Consider the following 18473-nt stretch of genomic DNA (forward strand, 5'->3'; position numbering starts at 1 on the left):
TGTCCTTTATGTGTGGCCCAAGGAGTTTTGATTCCTCTTGCTACTTCTTTTTTTTTTTTAAGATTTTATTTATTTATTCATGAGAGGCAGAGGCACAGGCGGAGGGAGAAGCAGGCTCCTCACAGGGAGCCCGGTGTGGGACTCGATCCCGGGACTCCAGGGTCTCGCCCCGAGCAGAAGGCAGACACTCAACCACTGAGTCACCCAGGTGTCCCTCTCTTCCCACTTCCTAAATAAAATGACGCTGTATGTGAATTAAGTAAAAATAAACATGGACATGTGCCAAGTGTGAACGTTAATCTACAAGCTCAGGAAGGCAGAGGCTCGAAGATGTAATTAGACTCGTATGCCCATTTCCATCTGTGTGTAATCATTCCCAAATATGGACAAGTAAAGTGGGTGTAGTGGCTTCCTTTTTTCCTTGAACATATATATATATTTTTTTATTGTTTCTCTGTAATATCTGCAGAGGCGCCTACTTGGTAACCACAGCCACATGCCTTTACATATGCGGAAAACTTGCATAATACGGCTGTGAATGTATACATTTTTGGGCATCTGTGCTGCACACTGTAAACTTATAATTCATCAGCCCAGAACACCACCGTGGACACTCCACATCAGAAGGCAAAACGGAATGATGTTGGCCTTCTGGACCTAAGGATTATAAATACCTGCAGGATTAACTTAGACGATCTCATTGGCATTGTCAGCTCACATTCTCATGATCCGTGCAAAGTGTTTGAATGTGAATATTTTCTTTTTAAAAATATTTTATTTACTCATGAGAGACACACAGAGACAGAGAGGCAGAGACACAGGCAGAGGGAGAAGCAGACGCTCCGTGAGAAGCCAGACGTGAGACTCGATCCCAGGACCCAAGATCACGACCTGAGTCAAAGGCAGCTGCTCAACCACTGAGCCTCTGAATGTGAATAATTTCATCTCAAAATACTAACATTTAGAGTATAGGAAAACCAAATTTTGCTTACCATCCTTTGCTAGTAAAAAAATTAAATAAAACCCATTACTAGCTTATTTTTTACTTTTATTTTTTGGTAACCATGCTGAGATTAATGGTGTTAGTAAAGGAATGTAATTGCTATTAGAATTTGAAAAGTTCTGGAAACATTTGGTGCTGCCCTTTTCAAAGAAGATTGTATGACGTTGAACAACTAATTTTTTGGAAATGGATCTTGTGACCTGTGTCCAGCGGGGCTCCCTTCCCCGCCCCCCTCCCCGGAGGGATCTTGTGTATGCGTGTATTCCATAGAATAATTTTCAACCACCCTCCTAGCTGGTGGGCACCTGCCTGGGCAGGACACACATCCTGCTGGGACGCGGTTTTCCATGTGAAACAAAGCAGATTGAATGAGCTCTGCAGGTCAGTTGTAAGCTACAAAATCAGAAGGAGAGGGAAGCAAAACTGTAGCAGAATAAGACATCAACATGCTTCTAGAGTTGCCTCCTCTCTCCTCCAACTTCCCTACAGTTGTACACTATGCTTTTCACAAGATAAATACAAGTAAGTCCCCAATGCCTCAAAGAGACACAATTAGCCTCAACTTCTGGTGTCTCCCTTATAAAGTCCGCTATTGTCCCACACAGAGCCTGATGTACCCCTTGCCTGCCCCAGATGCAGACATGGTCAGAGTCATTTACTTAATACATGCTATTTCAGACCTGTTTGTGCCATGCCATAAATATTAATATGTAGAGGGGTCGGAAATAGGCACTGTTCAGTCATGGCAATTTTGCTTGTTCGTAATATGGCTCAACCAGTGCATTGAATTAACTCTGAGAAACGCTTGGGTGTTCTTTAAGAAGATGGCCTGGAGAACGTCGGGGGACTTGTGTTTTGCTTGGCATCGTGGGTCAAGCATGCTCTGTACTCCATGCGCTTGTGGGATGCATTCTACACTCCTGCAGCTGGTCCTCCTCTGCTTCTGGGAACACGGAGGAAAGGCCATGGCCCTGAAGGCCGACGTGGTCAGATGACTTTGCACCGTGGGGTGTAACTAGAAGGGATGTGTGTCACTTCTGAGTTGAGGTGCCACCTTGACTTGCCTCTCCAGTTGTGTATTCCCCGCTGCTAGAAAGCCTGACACCTCGTGTTGGCATGGTGACATCATAAGATGACAGAGCTTCCACCGGCCAGTCCGTGAGTGACAAGGATGAGCAAGCCTCTCTGCTAATCACGGGAGGGTATAAATGGCCATTGCCAAAACTCTGGCTGGTCCCAGAGATTACAACCCCACTAGAAGTCCTATTTGGAAGCCTCTTTTCCTGGGAGGTTATCAAAACCTGTGATATTATGAGATTGGAAGTGGTTGGACCCTTGCCAGCTTAATATATGGCTCTGACAAACTTCATTAAGTCGGAAACCTCGGGAGGGTAGGATGTCGGTTTTCAGAGTGGAACACGGTTCCTAGTTTTGTCGGAGCGATGGAGAACTGTACTAAAAACATCTTGGGCATTCACGAACACTCCTGATATCCCTAGCAATTAATAATAAATGGCACTCAGGACTATCCGGAGCCAATATGCAGACATGTCATCCTTCTGGAGTAGGCCTATTCGACTTGTTAAATTCCAGTAATATTAAGCTCGGCTGTCATTTCAGTGTTTAACGTGGTTGAGGGCTTGAGTCAAATTTGGGATCATGGCCACGGGGAAAAATTAAAAGGTAGGCTTGACAGAAAGAGGAAAGAGTTGATCTTAGGAGAAAATACGAACTTATGCAGAGCATATCTTCCAAATCTTCCTCTTATCCCTACGGGGAGAGAGAAACTTTCCAACCATTATATTTATAGATACAATTATAAATGTAGTCTAATCCTCTTTTCAATTATAAGAAACTCAGCAGATGGAATCTGACAGCAGACACAATAGAAAGAAGCCCAAGCTGCATAGTTTGGGGCGGATAAAACCCCTTTTCCCCAAACATCCAGAAATATGCACAAAGTAAGCGTTGCCACTTTTTTTTTTCCTTTTTTTTTTCTTTTCTTTTCTTTTTTGCTGCTGTATGTAAGCAGGCCGGAGATTTCACAATGCACTTCTGCTTGACTTCTTGTTTGGTGATAATGAAGCCTATTGACAGCATTTGTTTTACAGCACAATGTTGTACTGCTCTAATATGGAATTAAAATAATAGTAATTAAGGGAACATGAAACAAAGAGGGCCTACAGTGAGTCAGAATTATTTAGTGTGGACGATGAACCTGGCTTTCTTGTTCAAGAAATCGGATATTATGGGATCCCTAGGTGGCTCAGTGGTTTAGCATCTGCCTTCGGCCCAGGGCGTGATCCTGGAGTCCCGGGTTCGAGTCTCACATCAGGCTCCCTGCATGGAGCCTGCTTCTCCCTCTGCCTGTGTCTCTGCCTCTCTCTCTCTGTCTTTCATGAATGAATAAGTAAAATCTTAAAAAAAAAATCTGATTTTGCATAAGGAGAATTAATCACTTCTTTGAATAGAAATGATAGTTGGAAATGCTTATGTTATTTGTGTCAAATTTAGAAAAAAAGTTTAGCTGATTCACAGCTTTGGGTGATGGAAATTAAGTGATTGCATAACGTAGGAGAGAGAGGTTAGGTTCATGATCCTGTGTGGGAGGTCGAGATTTTAATTCAGGCAGACTTTCTTTTTCCTATCATCCCTTCCTTTTCATTGTGCTCCCCATTGTCTGTGCCCCAAACAGTCCAGGGTTCCCCCAAAGCTGCATTTCCATGTCCTGCCGTCTTGCTTCTTCTCTCTTATTTCCCCTTTCCCAAGTCCCTTCTTGGTGCAATTAGGATGATGCTGGGTGAGATTCCTGCTCTAAAAGCCAGTCTGCTGATTCCAGGACAGTGATGCTTCTCCCTGATGGAATTGGCTGTTCCTCAGAGCTCTGAGGTCTAACAGGGGCTGTGGCTTGTGACCAGGAACTGGGACCCACCTGGAACTCTGGAGAGCGATGCTCTCTACCTACGTCCCCATTGCTGGGAAGTGGATCTTGGGGGGAGGTGGTGAAATGATCGTGGAAGGTCTCCTCCTTGATGCTACTTGGAAGAATGTCTCTGTTGGCCCAGGTGCTGCTCTGTGAAAACCTGAAGGCAGGGAGATGAACACGGAGGTGAGAAATTAGGGGAGAACAAGAGACAGGACAGGGATGCAAAGGCCGTGACCAAGAATGAAGGCCATATTCGTTAGCGTGTGGCCTTGACATTCCAGTGCATGCAGGTGGGTGCCACCTGGGCTGAGTTAAGAAGAGCCCGGGCACCTTGCACCAGGTATGCACGTTACCTGGAAACAGATGCACCTGCCGGCGTCCTGGAGCCATCTTGTGCGTCATCCACGGAGTCTTGCCTGTGCTTAGATCCCGTTGTAAAGTGCTTTTTTTAGCCAATGTGGGCAGAATGTGTGACTCTAACTCATTTTGACGCCAAGTTATTTCCAATGGCCTACCTCGTCCATTTTGCTCACTTGCCTCAAAATACCATCGCCTTACCCAAGACCTTGTTTGTTGGTGCATTTCATGAGACAGTCTCTCTTTTCAGCATCTGTCAGCCCTACTCCTTGGTTTCCCTAAAGGAGAAGGCTGCTACCTTTGGAGACACAGCTCCACTGCGCATCTCATAGAGGCCTGGCGTTATACTGCACAAAGTCTTAATTTAACCTTAAGGAAGAAAGAAAATCAGTGTGTTGTGACAGACGTGGAAGTCAAGGGTATTTTGATAGCCGGGGATAGGTTTGGTGTCTGAAGCGACCTTCACTTGTCTCTGATTTGAACAGCTGGCCAGAGCCGTCTTCTGAAGTAGCAAGGCTTGAGCGTCAGAAACCTGCGAGTGCTGGCTGGAGTCCTTGCCCTCAGTCCAACCGCTAACCCTGGAATCTCCCTTTCAGCACACAGCAGGCCTTGCTACAGGGCCCAGGCTGTGCCTATATGTGGAATAAGGCCAATTTGGTTCTACCTGGCAGGAAACAGCCCGTCCCTGCTGGGTCAGTAGCCTCATGAACAAAGCCGACCTGGTGACACAAGAGTCTACAACCCACACGTAAAATGATGCAGCTCTGCCTATTGTTGACAAAGACGCAAACTATTGATTGTTGCAGTTGGAGTTCGCATTTGAATACTGGCGAGTGAGTTCTCACTCTACACCTGCCTCTGTTCTGTGCTTTCTGCTAAGCCCTTTCCAGCTAATTGCTTTGCTTTACTAGAATCTGACATCAGAGCATAACTCAAGTACAAATAAGAAACAGGCACGACCGTATAATTGAAACCGTTTCAGATCTTTTGCAAAGCTATTATGAGGAATGCAGGTTTAGTCTGTTTTTTATTTCTTGCTCAGACTAGCTCTTTTCTCTAAGTGCCTCCCTGTCCCCTCAGCAGGAGGGGGTCCATTTGCAAGAGCAAAGATTTGAGATACCTGGAGCATAAGTGAGAGAGGTGGATGGAAGCTCACGGGGCAGTTTCATTAGTGCTTAGATTTGCTCAAAAGCAGGCGAAAATGAGTGTTGGCAATGGGACCGGTGACTAGGCCCTTCCTGTGTGATGAATTATGGCTGAATTGTGTGCCCCCAAAATTCATGTGTTGGAGCTCTGGCCCCCAGCACCTCAGAATGTGGACTGTTATTTGCAGACGGGGGTGTTTACGGAGGTAATTAATATAAAAAAGAGGCCCTATTCATGGTGTCCTGGTGAGAAGAGGACATTTGCACATAGGTACGTGCACAGGTAATGGAAAAAATGTGTGTCAGGAGGCGCCTGGGTGACTTGGATGGTGACGCATCTGCCTTCAGCTCAGGTTGTGATCACGGGGTCCTGGGGTCCTGGGATTGAGCCCCGTGTCAGGCTCCCTGCTCAGCAGGGAGTCTGCTTCTCCCTCTCTCTCGGCCCCTGCTCTCTGCCTCTAAAATAAATGAATAAAATCTTTTTAAAAATGTGTGTCAGGAAATGAAACTCTGTTACTTAAGCTCTGTAGTGACTGTGGTACTTGGTTACGGCAACTAGAGCGCAGGAACGCAGTCTGAAAGGACACTGTGTATGCGTGTGCTCACGTGTGTGTGTATGCATGCACACGCATGTGTTTCGGTGTAGCCGTCTTTCAGAGAGCGACCTAGAGACCTATCTCACACCTGCCCCCTAAAGCAATGAGGATATAGACCTCGAGGCGATCACACAATGATAATGTCTGGCATTAGGACAGGCGGGAGGATAGCCACCCAGAGATTTCCATGCCCTCATCCCCAGAAGCCGTGAAGGTGACACATTCATGGCACAAAGGGACTTTGCAGATCTGATTAAAGTTGTGGATCTTGAACTAGGGAGACGATCCTGGATTGTGTGAATGGGCCCCCTTTGATCACCTGTATAAAGTCCCAGAAGGAGGCAGACGCAGCAGCAGCAGAGAAGCAGTGCAGCGGGGTGCATTGGATTGCACGTCCCCTTCTGGGTCTGGGACGTAGGGGACTTCATGCAGGGCCCGGGAGCAAAGGGCAGCCCGCTGCTGGCAGCCAGAAGGGCGGCAGCGACCTCCACCCTGCAACTTCCAGGCACTGGACCCTGCCCAGCACCTGCATGCCTGGAAAATGGACTCTTCCCAGAGCCTGCACGTAGCGAGCCAGCCTGGGTGACAGCGTACCTCCAGCCTTGGGAGACCCTCAACAGACAACTTGGCGTCTCTGAACTGCACTCCGGAAGCGCAGAACGGGGAGCTGGTGAGTGCGTGTCGTTTGAAGCTGCTCAGCCTCTGGCGCTTTGTTACAGCAGCCACAGAAAACGGGTGCAGGTGCATGTCCCATAACGGTGGCACGCTGCCTATTGGCTTCGGGGGGGTTTGCCCCTTATGACGCAAAATAACGATCTGCGGCCCAGCTGCGTGTGTCTCCTGGGGGTTTGTTAGAAATGCAGAGCTTTGGGCCACATGCAGACATGTTGATTCGAAATCTGTGTTCGGACGGGGTGGCAGGTAATTTTTCACGCAAGCAAATGCTACCTGTCTCCATGCAGAAATCCAAGGAAAACGACTTATTTCTTACTTAGCAACATGATGAGAGGTTTCCAAAAATCAGATAAAATGCATCTCTTAGCGACCCCACCAAGGAAACAGTGGCCTGTGCAACGTTCCGGAACCTTCGTCTGTGTGAAGCCCTGGACACGCCTGTGATGCTCGAGGCCTCCTCCCCTGCTGGCACGTCTAGGGTTACCGCGATGCCGACAGCAGCATGCCTGGGAACCGGATCGACTGCAGCCCGGATCCTGGCATTTTCATTCAGTTCAAAAGTCGGTGTTGTGTGTGAACGCTGACCCGGGCAGCACAGGGCAGCAGCTGCTGGCGAGGACTTACGCCACGATCAGAAGTCGGGGCTGAGACGTTTGTAGAACGTGGACAGAGGCCGCGGGCCTCCGTTGGCCTCGGGATCCCACCCCTTAAACCCGGGGTGACCAGTTGTCTTTGACAGCTGGCCTGGGGCCTCGCTGGCATGTTAGTGATCCATCTGTCTTCCCCCCAATCGGGGGTATCTCGTCCTTACAAGACCGTCCGTCCTTCTCTGCTCCTCCCAGATCCTTCATCTCCGGCCCGGCCGTGTCCTCGGCCCTGATATTGTCCTACTCGACATAACGTCAGCCCATGTTTCTCCGCCCTGAGTTGTTGTCTCTGCTGAGCACTGCGCCAAGCAGGCAGATTCCCGGTGAACTGGCCTTTCTTTCTTTTTTTTCTTTTTTCTTTTTTCTTTTTTCTTTTTTTGAACTGGCCTTCCAAGCACCGTGATTGTCAGGGATGAAGCTAACATGCCGCTTTGATCCAGCTTTCTAAGACGTAACGTTTTCCTAATTACACTTTCCCAGAGGCAAACCCAGATGGATGTCAGAACGAAAATAAACGGAATGTGGCTCAACTGAGTGCAACTCTAATGACTAACACAGGTAAATTGGGGATTAATCTATTGAACAAAGACCCCCTCTAATGCATCGAGAGGGTGTTCATTGGCTACGAAACTATTCTATGATTTCAAATGTTGTAAACTGCCTGCTGATTTTTTTTCTTACAATAAACAAATGGTGTTGCTTAAATCTTCACATTTATAGAAATAGAAATGGAGTGTCGTTATGCTCCTACTGTGATGAAGAGGATCGTCCTGTTGTGGTGAAGATTATATGCTCTGTGGATGATGATTTAAGTGTATGAACAAATACTCAAGATGCAGCTTGTCGGGAGCTGTCTTGGATGCATTTAGTAAACACTGGGATGAAAATGTGTGCTTAAAAAAAAAAAGAAAGAAAGAAAGAAAGAAAGGAAGGAAGGAAGGAGGAAGGAAGGAAGGAAGGAAGGAAGGAAGGAAGGAAGGAAGGAAGAAGGAAAGAAAGAGAAAGAAAGAAAGAAAAGAAAAGAAAAGAGAAAAGAAAAGGAAGAAAAGAAAGAAAAGAAAAGAAAAGAAAAGAAAAGGAAAGAAAAGGAAAGAAAAGAAAAGAAAAGAAAAAAAAAGATGTGCCTTTGAGTGCTTGGGGTGGGAGGTGTAGTTATCAGGGAATTTTTTATTTATTTATTTATTTATTTATTTATTTATTTATTTATTTATTTATCTATCTATCTATCTATCTATCCATTCATTCATTCATGAGAGACACACACACACACACAGAGGCAGAGACACAGGCAGAGGGAGAAGCAGGCTTCATGCAGGGTGTCCGATGCGGGACTCAATCCCGGGGCTCCAGGATCATGCCCTGGGTTGAAGGTGGCACTAAACCGCTGAGCCACCAGAGCTGCCCTTATCAGGGAAACTTAAATCATGCCACAGTGAAAAGCAAAAATATTTATGACTTCTGTTCATTAATGCACAACATTCACGGAGTGAGGAGGTCAGTTGTGGAGAAGGTAGTTGTGACACATGACAAAGAAAAGACTTATATACTGCGTATATAAAGAACACCTTTACATCAATACCAGATATGCAGAAAACACAGTTGAAAAGATGGACTGAATAAGCACCTTGAGAGGATACCATCTAAACAACCAAAAAGCATATTTAAAGCTTCTCAAATTTATTAACCATCAGGAGAATGCAAACTGAGCCCAGGGGATGGTCACTGCACAACCTCCAGGAGTTGCTAAAATGGAAAAGACCGACAACGTTAAGTGTTGGTGAAGATGTGGACCAACTAGAACTCTTATGGGTGTGCACACCAGTTGGCCCGTAAAACGGAGAGCACCTGCCAAAGCGCGGTGCATGCCCAGCCCTGTGGCTTAGCAATTCCAGTCTAAGAAATCACACATTTGTTTACTGTCCATGCAGAAAAGAATGTGTTTGTTTTTTTTTAAGATTTTATTTATTTATTCATGAGAGACACAGGCAGAGGGAGAAGCAGTCTCCCCGGATCATGCCCTGAGCCAAAGGCTCAACTGCTGAGCCACCCAGGTGTCTGAAAAGAATGTTTTTTTTGTTTTGTTTTGTTTTGTTTTTTAGCAGCACTGTTTGTAATCATCTCACACAGGAAACAGCCCAAATGGCCATGTACAATAAACTAAAGAGGAAAATGTTGAAGATGTCTTGATAAAGCAAGTGTCCTTTGGGCTCAGTATTGAAGACTGTGTTGAATTACATCCCCGATCCCGTCTGAGATTGCTTCGGCTCATTTTACACCATGCATTTTATTTTTGTTCACCATATGTCTTAGCACCCTGAACTTATTTCTTTATGTCCTTGGCTATTTGTCAGTATATTTTCCATGCCTGACCCCCAGGGCCCAGCCCAGAACAGATGCCTCTAGACACATGAGTGCTTGTCTGGAGGGCAGCCTGGGTGGCTCAGCGCCTGCCTTCCGCCCAGGGTGTGATCCTGGGATCCCGGGATCAAGTCCCACGTCGGGCTCCCTGCATGGAGCCTGCTTCTCCCTCTGCCTGTGTCTCTGCCTCTCAGGAATAAATAAATAAAATCTCAAAAAAAAAAAAAAGGAAAAAAGAAACTTTCTTTAAAAAAAAAAATGAGTGCCTGTCTGCTAGAAAAGAAAAAAGAAAAAAAAAAAAACCTCTAACAAAACAACCTTTCAGACAGTGGAAGCATCGCCTGGTATTTTCCCCTTTCAGGTTCATTTAAAGGGTCGTTTGCAAACTTTAAAAAGATTTAATTACAAGAGAGAATATCTGCTATGTGATGTTTCTGTCACTTACGTTGACTACTTGGGTTTGGCTGCTGAGGAAGAGAAGTGGGTTCTGGAGAACGGGAATTGAAACTCTCTCATCCGCATATGAAAGACATTGCTAACTGGAGGTAAGAGGCACCCCAGAAAGCTACGTCCTTGGCCATCCCTCTTGACCTCTATTTACATCTTCTAAGAGGCCGACTCTTCAGTGGAGGACCCTCCTGTCTGAAAACTTGTGTTATTCTTCACAGTTTGCTAAGAAATCCAGCTCTCTGAAGAGGAGGGGATGATACCGATCGCTGGTTCTTAAATAATAATACTGTCATAACAAAGAGCCTTAAGCTGTCTCCTCTAGAGAGGCAGAATTCATAACCCTGACAGAAAAATACCTTTTTTTTTTTTTTAAAGAATCTTTGCAAAGAATACTTGTGGTTAATTTGAGGCATAAAAATGCCTTTTTTTTTTTTTTTGAGAAATCCTTGTGTAGAATCTTTGTATTTAATCCCTGGGTATAACAACAACAAAAAAAAGAGGGAGTGAGTGATGCTTTAGATCTTGTCGTAGCTGAGCCCTCGTCCCCAGACTTTGACTTTTGGTCTCTCTGCTCATCTTCTTCTCCGACGTGGTCAGGAGGGGCTGTGATCCCCCACCCTGGATTATGCATTTCAGGAGGTCACATGCAGGGGAAGACCCTTTGTTCTGCATGGAAAGCAGGCATAAGCTTAACCTGGAGCACAAGTAGCCTGGATTCTTGCTATTTCTGGAATTCCTGCTGTGGCTCCTGATCCTGGGCAAGTGGATGAAGTCTTCTGACCTGGTCACTGAACGTGCATAAATAAGATACTGTACTAAAGGGTCTGTGTCCATTTTTGACATTTGCCTGCTGGCAGCTTTTAAGGAGAAGGCCTCCCCCGGGTCCTACCTGCAAACAAGATGATGAGAATGCCGCAGGGGCAGCCTCCATGAGCAAGGGTGGGAGGTTTACGCTGAGCAAGCCCCAGCCCGTGTCAGGAACGGTCGGGCCAACCCCGTGCCCTGCCCACCGGGGAGCTCAGCTGCCTCTTTCCATCCTCTCTAGAGCCATTTTCTACCAGTTTGGGAGCCCGCCCTGCTCTCCCCCGGAAAGATTACTCATTACGTGAGTAATGAATCTTTTCATATATTCTTGGTGCTTGTGCTGTGACCAATCTTGACCTCTAAACCAAGTTGTGAGTAAAAGGGAGTCCAACCCACCCCCGTGGAAAGACTCTAACAGATGCTGAGTCTCAGCCGTGAGCAATAAAAATACCACGGAAGAGGCCAGGATTCTGCGCAACAGCTAAAGCTTCGCTTCTTTGAGCCAAAAATGCACTCGCCCATCATTCTTTGAGTAACAGGCTTCCTGTAGCCTTTCCAGGAGTGACATATTTTATTTACTGCCCTTTCCTTAGATGCTACGTACATGGAATATGGGGCCTGACACGATTCTCTCCCCTCTGAAATGCCACAGTGTTGTGCTTGTCGGTGCCTTGAACGATTGTTTGCGTTCTTCCTCCTATTACAGTTGCGTGGGTGCGCTGCCTTGCTTTGGCCAGTGGGGTTATCTGCGCATTAGGAAACAGTGCCTGACACAATCCGTGTTCAGGGAAAGTGTGAATGAAGCCATTTTGAACCCCAGTAGCAGGGGTGTGATGGACGCACAATGCTATTCAATTTGCACCAAGCACAAGTACACGTTGAAGCATTTATACCCCCGTCCTGAGCCGCCGTAGCAGAGATGTGATAAAAGCACAGCACTGTGTTGTTTTTGTTGTTGTTGTTTTTTTTTTTTTTTTTTTTGCACCAAGCTTTTATGAGTACACATTTAAGAGGGTCAAGCACGCTTTTCCTTGCTGAACCACTGCATCATCGGCCCACTGTACAAGATCACATTTTCTCGTTCGCTGATACGGGACAAAGGAGAGAAGGAGCCTTGAATATGGCATACCCAAGTGTCTTGGGGAAATGCTTACCATACTAACCTCTTTTTCATGGAGCTGTTAATACGTGCTGCCCATTTTGCCAGGCTCATTGCACGTAGTAATTCAGGTGACCATTTCAACAATAACCATAAAGAACACATCACTTTAACCCCCTTGTGCAGATCTGTAAATCTGAGGACCAGTGACGCTAAGGGGGTGTGAAGGTTACATGATGGTACGATGGGATGCCAGGCACGTGAACCTAGGGGCTTTCTCTATAGACGATGTACACTCTTAGTGGCTTCACTGTCAACCTTTTATTAGACTCTAAGCTGGCTCCTAATGTTCTCTGCTGCTAGAATCCACACCCTCATGTAATTGCCTTGTGTTGCGTGTGGGAAGGACCTGAGACTCACTTCACAGCAACAGAACGCAAGAGAGGAGGTTTGGCGCCACTTCTGCGATGATACAGCATGAGGCTCTAATTCCCGTATCACTTGGAGCCAGTCTCCTTTGCCGGCTCTGCAGAGGGAGGCTCCCATGTTGCAGATGCCCTGAGAACTGAGGGCCTTGTTCAGCCAACGGGAAGCTGAGGCCCTTATTAGTCCAGTTGTTCACAAGGACTCCATTCTGCCAACAGCCATAGGAGCTCGGAAGCGGTTGAGCCTCAGATGAGACCACTGCCCTGACCGACACACCTCGATGGCAGCCTTGTAAGGGGCCCTGAAGTAGAAGACCCAGATAAAGCACACCTGGATTCCTGACCCCCCAGTAACCACAAAGTAATAATCGTGCTGGTGGAAGCCCATAGGCTGACAGTAATTTGTTGCAGATATATACACAATGCAGGAGCATTTGTATGTTTAGAAAAACAGCATTAAAAAAAAAAGAAAAGAAAAACAGCATTATCCTCAAAGCCTTTTATCACTGGCAATTCCATTGCTGATCATTTTTCACGTTCTTCTTTCCGTCTCCTCTCTTAGAGCAGTGCTTTCTAAATGATCCTACTCATAAGAATCACCTGGGAGTGCTTTTGAAATGTGCACAGTCTCTACCCTTTAGGACTCAATTAATTTGTTTAGGAGTCTGGGATTTCAGCAAGGTGCTCATGATATTTTTGTGCACAGACGGACTTACAAAACGTGTCACAGATTTAGGGAACTTATCTTGACTTTGATTGTATTTTAGACTTCTGGAGAATTTGGAGTACCTCGTCTACAGTGAAGCCCTGGGACTGGTTTCAGTTTCAGTTTTTTTTTAATAGATGCTACCCAGGCCATTTTTTTCTTTTCTTTTCTTTTCTTTTTTCTTTTCTTTTCATTTTATTTTTTATTATTTATTTTATTTCATTTTGTTTTTTATTTTTTGAATGATATTTTATTTTATTGTTTTTAAATTAATTAATTAATTAATCAATTTATTTATTTATTTATTCATTTATTATTTATTTACTTGTTTTTTTTATTTTTACCCAGGCCATTTTAATGTGCAGTCAGGATTGAGAACTGCTGACTTAGGGTAAGCTCAACACAAGCATCTGGCAAAGATTGTCAAGTATCCGTGCTAGCTTTCCAGTGAGGAAGTGATATAGAGACAATTAATGTTCTAGCAAAAATGTACAAGACTGACTTCCTGAAAGCAAGATTGTCAGTTCATCTTTCAAGTGTACTTGTTAAAGGAATTGATTGTAAAATGTCCCAAAGGTAAATGTATGTACAGTATACATATGCTGAATATTTTTGAATATCAAAGTGAAAAAAATAAAAGCTGCCAATGAAGAGCCACCTGGCTGCCTCAGTCGGTAGAGCATGTGGCTCCTGATCTCTGGGTCATGAGTTCAAGCTCCACGTTGGGTGTAGAGGGTTACTTAAAAAACAAAAGCTGACCATGAAGAGAATGGAAGAATTTTCTTTATAACATCTAGCTTCTAGAAAGGTGGGTGGAGGGCAGCCCGAGTAGCTCAGTGGTTTAGCACCGCCTTCAGCCCAGGGCATGATCCTGGAGACCCGGGATCAAGTCCCACATCAGGCTCCCTGCATGGAGCCTGCTTCTCCCTCTGACTGTGTCTCTGCCTCTCTCTCTCTCTGTCTCTCATGAATAAATAAATAAAATCTTTTAAAAAAATAGAAAGGTGGGTGGAATATATAAATAAAGAATACAGATCCAGACAGGATTGGCTACATAATTTGTGGAGCCCTAGCACAAAATGAAAATGTGAGGCCCCATGTTCAAAAAGTAGGAAAAACATGCTATCAAAGGAATGAGGTGTAAAGCTGTGTCCTTTCTTCCATACTCTGTGTCTTGCTTTGTCATGGTGTTCTATATTCGCTATGTAACATTGTTCTTTTTTTTTTTTTTTAAACTTTTTATTTTTATTTTTTTTTAATTTTTTTTTTTTAATTTATTTACGATAGTCATACAGAGAGAGAGAGAGAGAGAGGCAGAGACACAGGCAGAGGGAGAAGCAGGCTCCATGCACCGGGAGCCCGACGTGGGATTCGATCCCGGGTCTCCAGGATCGCGCCCTGGGCCAAAGGCAGGCGCCAAACCGCTGCGCCACCCAGGGATCCCGTAACATTGTTCTAAGTAAAGGAAATTAATATTTTAAATTATTAACTTGGGGTTTACCATTCATCTTTCTGTTGTGCAATGTCAGTTTTAAATGCAAATATAAGAGCATTTAACTTATATACAGAACCACTGAAATTACCCAATTTATATTTCATCGCTGGTACATTCATATGTGTTTTGTTCTCACCAGAACAATACAAAATGGGAAACCCTGCACAAAACTGCATCAACTGTATCTTGCTTCTTTCTGTGTGCACAATCTGCCAATACTCTCCACCACTGGTTTGCTGATGAGGAAGGACGGTGTAGGAAAAGAATCCTGCGCTGACCCAGCTTTGTCTTTCCCTCAGTGTTAGCAATCTCAGCCCGAGTGATTGCGAGGTTCCACGAGAAAGGCCACGATGAGTTCCAGTGTTGTTGTATTTCTGCGGAACGTCATTCGCTTCCCTTCTTTTTGCATTTGAAGCACACTGTGGTTCAGATGGAAGGCATGGCCTCTCTGAGCTCTCAACACTCACACTTATTCCTTATAGATGTGACATGCTCACCTCGTCCTCACTTTGAGCCTCATGGATCCCCATCTGTTGGGGGGTCCCCCAGAACTCTGTGCTGTTGGAACACTGCACATGCTATACGTGAACAGGGCAGTGAGGAACACTGAACACGCATCCTGTGTGCATTTCTTCTCACATGCATGCTCCATTCTCCCATTGCACTTCCCTCACAAGACACAAGTACAAAGAAAAAAAAATTATCAAGAATTTCAGTGAGGACAGCAGGGCATTAAACCAACATGGGGTCCTGTATGACTGCCTCTACAGGTCCTATGCCACGCAGCCAGCCCCAGAGCTCTACGTAACGGCTGTAAGAACCAGAACACAAAGGAAAGAAATGGAACCAATGGTCAGCATTGGCATCAGTCAGCACACATGGCTTTGTTGGCTTTGAGACTCCACAAATCTGAGGAGATGGTCTTCTTCCTCCTTATTATGGATTTTCAGTAAGCCATAGGCCCCATGCGAGCCTCCGACCCTACTTCTCAGCACAGCTTCTCCTGTCAGGATTACAAAGTGCGGGTTGAATCAGATGATTATTTGTGACAAAATATAAAGTGTTTTATATGACAGCGCAGATGGAGGCTGGGTGAAAGAAGCATGCACTTCTCTGATTTTACATCTCTGGTTATAGCTCTCAGGATCGGAATTTGGAGAATATTGTGTTGGGTAGAGCATGGCATAAATGATGTGCTCATTAAATCATAAGAGAAGCCATAAGTTTTTATTTCTCTCACGTGCTCATGTTGTCAAAATAATTCTGAAATCAGTTCCTTAATTGGTATCCCTGTAGCCTGACACTGTTATAATGTGTGGGCCACATTGGATGATGCGTCTCTGTTGACATCCTTTTAGAGGTTTGGAGACCGAGCAGACAGACACAAACACTGTTCATCTCCCTTACACCCTTAACCCCGTTCCATCCTAGCACCAGTGACCCACACACAGAGCCAAAGAACTGACTGGATTTTTTTTAAATACCATTAAATTTGGCTGCAGAGTTAAAATATATTTTTCTACCTTGTCCAACTGGGTTTCCAAAGACGGTCTCAGCACTTAGCGCAACTGAATTCATTTTGGAAAATGACGGAGGGCTTCGAAGGACGGTATGAAGCCCGTCAGAAGCTTCCTCTTTGACGTTCATGTTGACTCCCCCGCCCAGTGCTGTAAAGGCAAATACAAAATAAAAAAATAAGAGGCTTAATTGTCCCCGAGAAAAATAAGGGCTGAGATGTTCTCTCTTCCCTCTGCTTAGAATATTTATTGCAGAAAAGCGTAGATCCTTTTCCTCTCTTTGAAACCTACGTCTCTGCCAAACACACAGGATGGCGCCGACTCCCTAGTTAGAGCAGACTTGACCCAGGACGTAGAGGCCTACATTTGCGCTAAGTGTTTCATCTGAAACAATGATTGCATTTCTGTCAGGCTTGGATGGTTTCTCGCTCGGCTTTCCTGGGTATGACAACAAGTACATTCATCGAATTCTTCGTAGCGCTGTCAAAGCAGGCATGGTCCACTTGCCTGAATGGGCTCTTGGAGAACCATGGGGCCCTCCTCTCGGAGACTTGGCGAAGTGCTCATGAATGTATGTGCCCAGTGCCTTTTTTGCATGAGTGGATTTAGGTATTTGGAGGATCCGACCCTCCCGGATGCCTAAGTGTGCCCGGGTCTGCCTGCAGATAAAGAAACAGCCATCATCCTTCTCCTTCTGACCTGCCAACGCTGTGACCGTCATTTCTTAATGATACTAATTTCTTAATGTCCCCTTGCATAATGCACCCTTCTGGGGCCTCCGCCTGATTTGGGCCCTTACACACCACTCAATGGAGACCATGGAGCATTTCTTGTGTGAGGCTCTGCTCTGGGCAGGTGCATGTGTGGCCAGCCATGGAAGCTTTGAGGCTGCAGTAATGGGGAGCACACCGCAGTAATTATCGCATTAGGTCACGTCACTTTATTCAAACCCTTTCAAGCTTTTAACTGCTGAATCCAAGCTTCAGAACTTACCCTCTCTCCCATATCTGGATGCTTATGTAGAGTAAATTTGGTGAAGAGGAAACTCATTTTGAGGTTATTATTTGAAAGAACAGTTGACACCCCTGCAAACTCGGACTCCATTCACAGATTAACCTTCTTTTATTGCCTCACGTTAAAAAGCCAGGCCATCGTATTCCATTAGCAATTGCTTATTGTTATTTTGCACCACTAATAATTAGATTCAGCTCATTAACATGGGTCCCTTAGAATTTTTTTTTTTTTTATAACCATGAGTTTTGCATTCATTGATGCACAGGAAAGAAAATGCAAACCCGAACCGCTCTCAGATGGGACCCAGGTTTAATTCCCTTTCCTGACTTCATTTACTAGGGAAGAAAAATTTCTCCTCTCCCCTCTTAGGTTCATTACGTGGGCGTGTGAGAATTAGCATACGTGCTGCCAAAGCGACTGTGTGAGTTAAAATAACAAAAGAAAGATGAACAAGAGAAAAGGCACAGAATCTTTATTAATTTCTATGTCCACAGCAAGGTAGGAAAACACAAATGATTTCACTCAGGGACTTATATACCCTTTTAAGAAAGATTATATACCCTTTGGGCCTCAGGGGTGTGAAAGGAACTAGGAAATGGGCAGGGGGCCACTAGTGCAAGGTACAGGCTATTTTAGTAAGGTCTGTTTGTGCAAATTAGCCATGGTGTCCACTCCCCTCTGTGATGATAAGGAATGCCACTCTTTTCCGGGTGGACAGGTGTGTGGTGAGCGTCCTCCGAGGGCCATGTTCGCCCTGCTTTTAGGTAGATACTGGGTGGCAAGTAACTCTTCCTGCATTTGTTACTTCTCCATACCTGTAGCTCAAAATGATCCTCATGCCAAAGTGATGTATTTTGGGGTACCATATTCTGATCCCCTTCCCATTGTGTCTGCAACTAGTTGGAAGTTGTCCAGATTTTATTCTTTTAATATGCATATTTAGCTTTTTAATGTTTAATATTAATCAGTTTTTCCCCGTGAGAATCTCCAGCTGATCCCACACCATGTATTAAAAAGACCCCCTTTCCCCCCACTTGAGCCGCATTCACAATCTCGCCCTAAATTAAGCGTGGGTTTCTTTGAGGACTCTCATTGTGGTTCTAGTTTTGTTTTGTTTTGTTTTGTTTTTTTGTGGTTCTAGTTTTGAGCCATGACCATACCATGTTAATGAGTATGAGCTTTATATTGAGAGACTGAGTATCAGATGGCCAATGTCCAGATCAAATATGAAAATAGAGCTTGGACCAGTGCAGAAG

The sequence above is a fragment of the Nyctereutes procyonoides genome, unplaced genomic scaffold (genome assembly GCF_905146905.1).
Source record: "Nyctereutes procyonoides isolate TBG_1078 unplaced genomic scaffold, NYPRO_anot_genome, whole genome shotgun sequence".
Taxonomy (NCBI): Eukaryota; Metazoa; Chordata; class Mammalia; order Carnivora; family Canidae; genus Nyctereutes; species Nyctereutes procyonoides.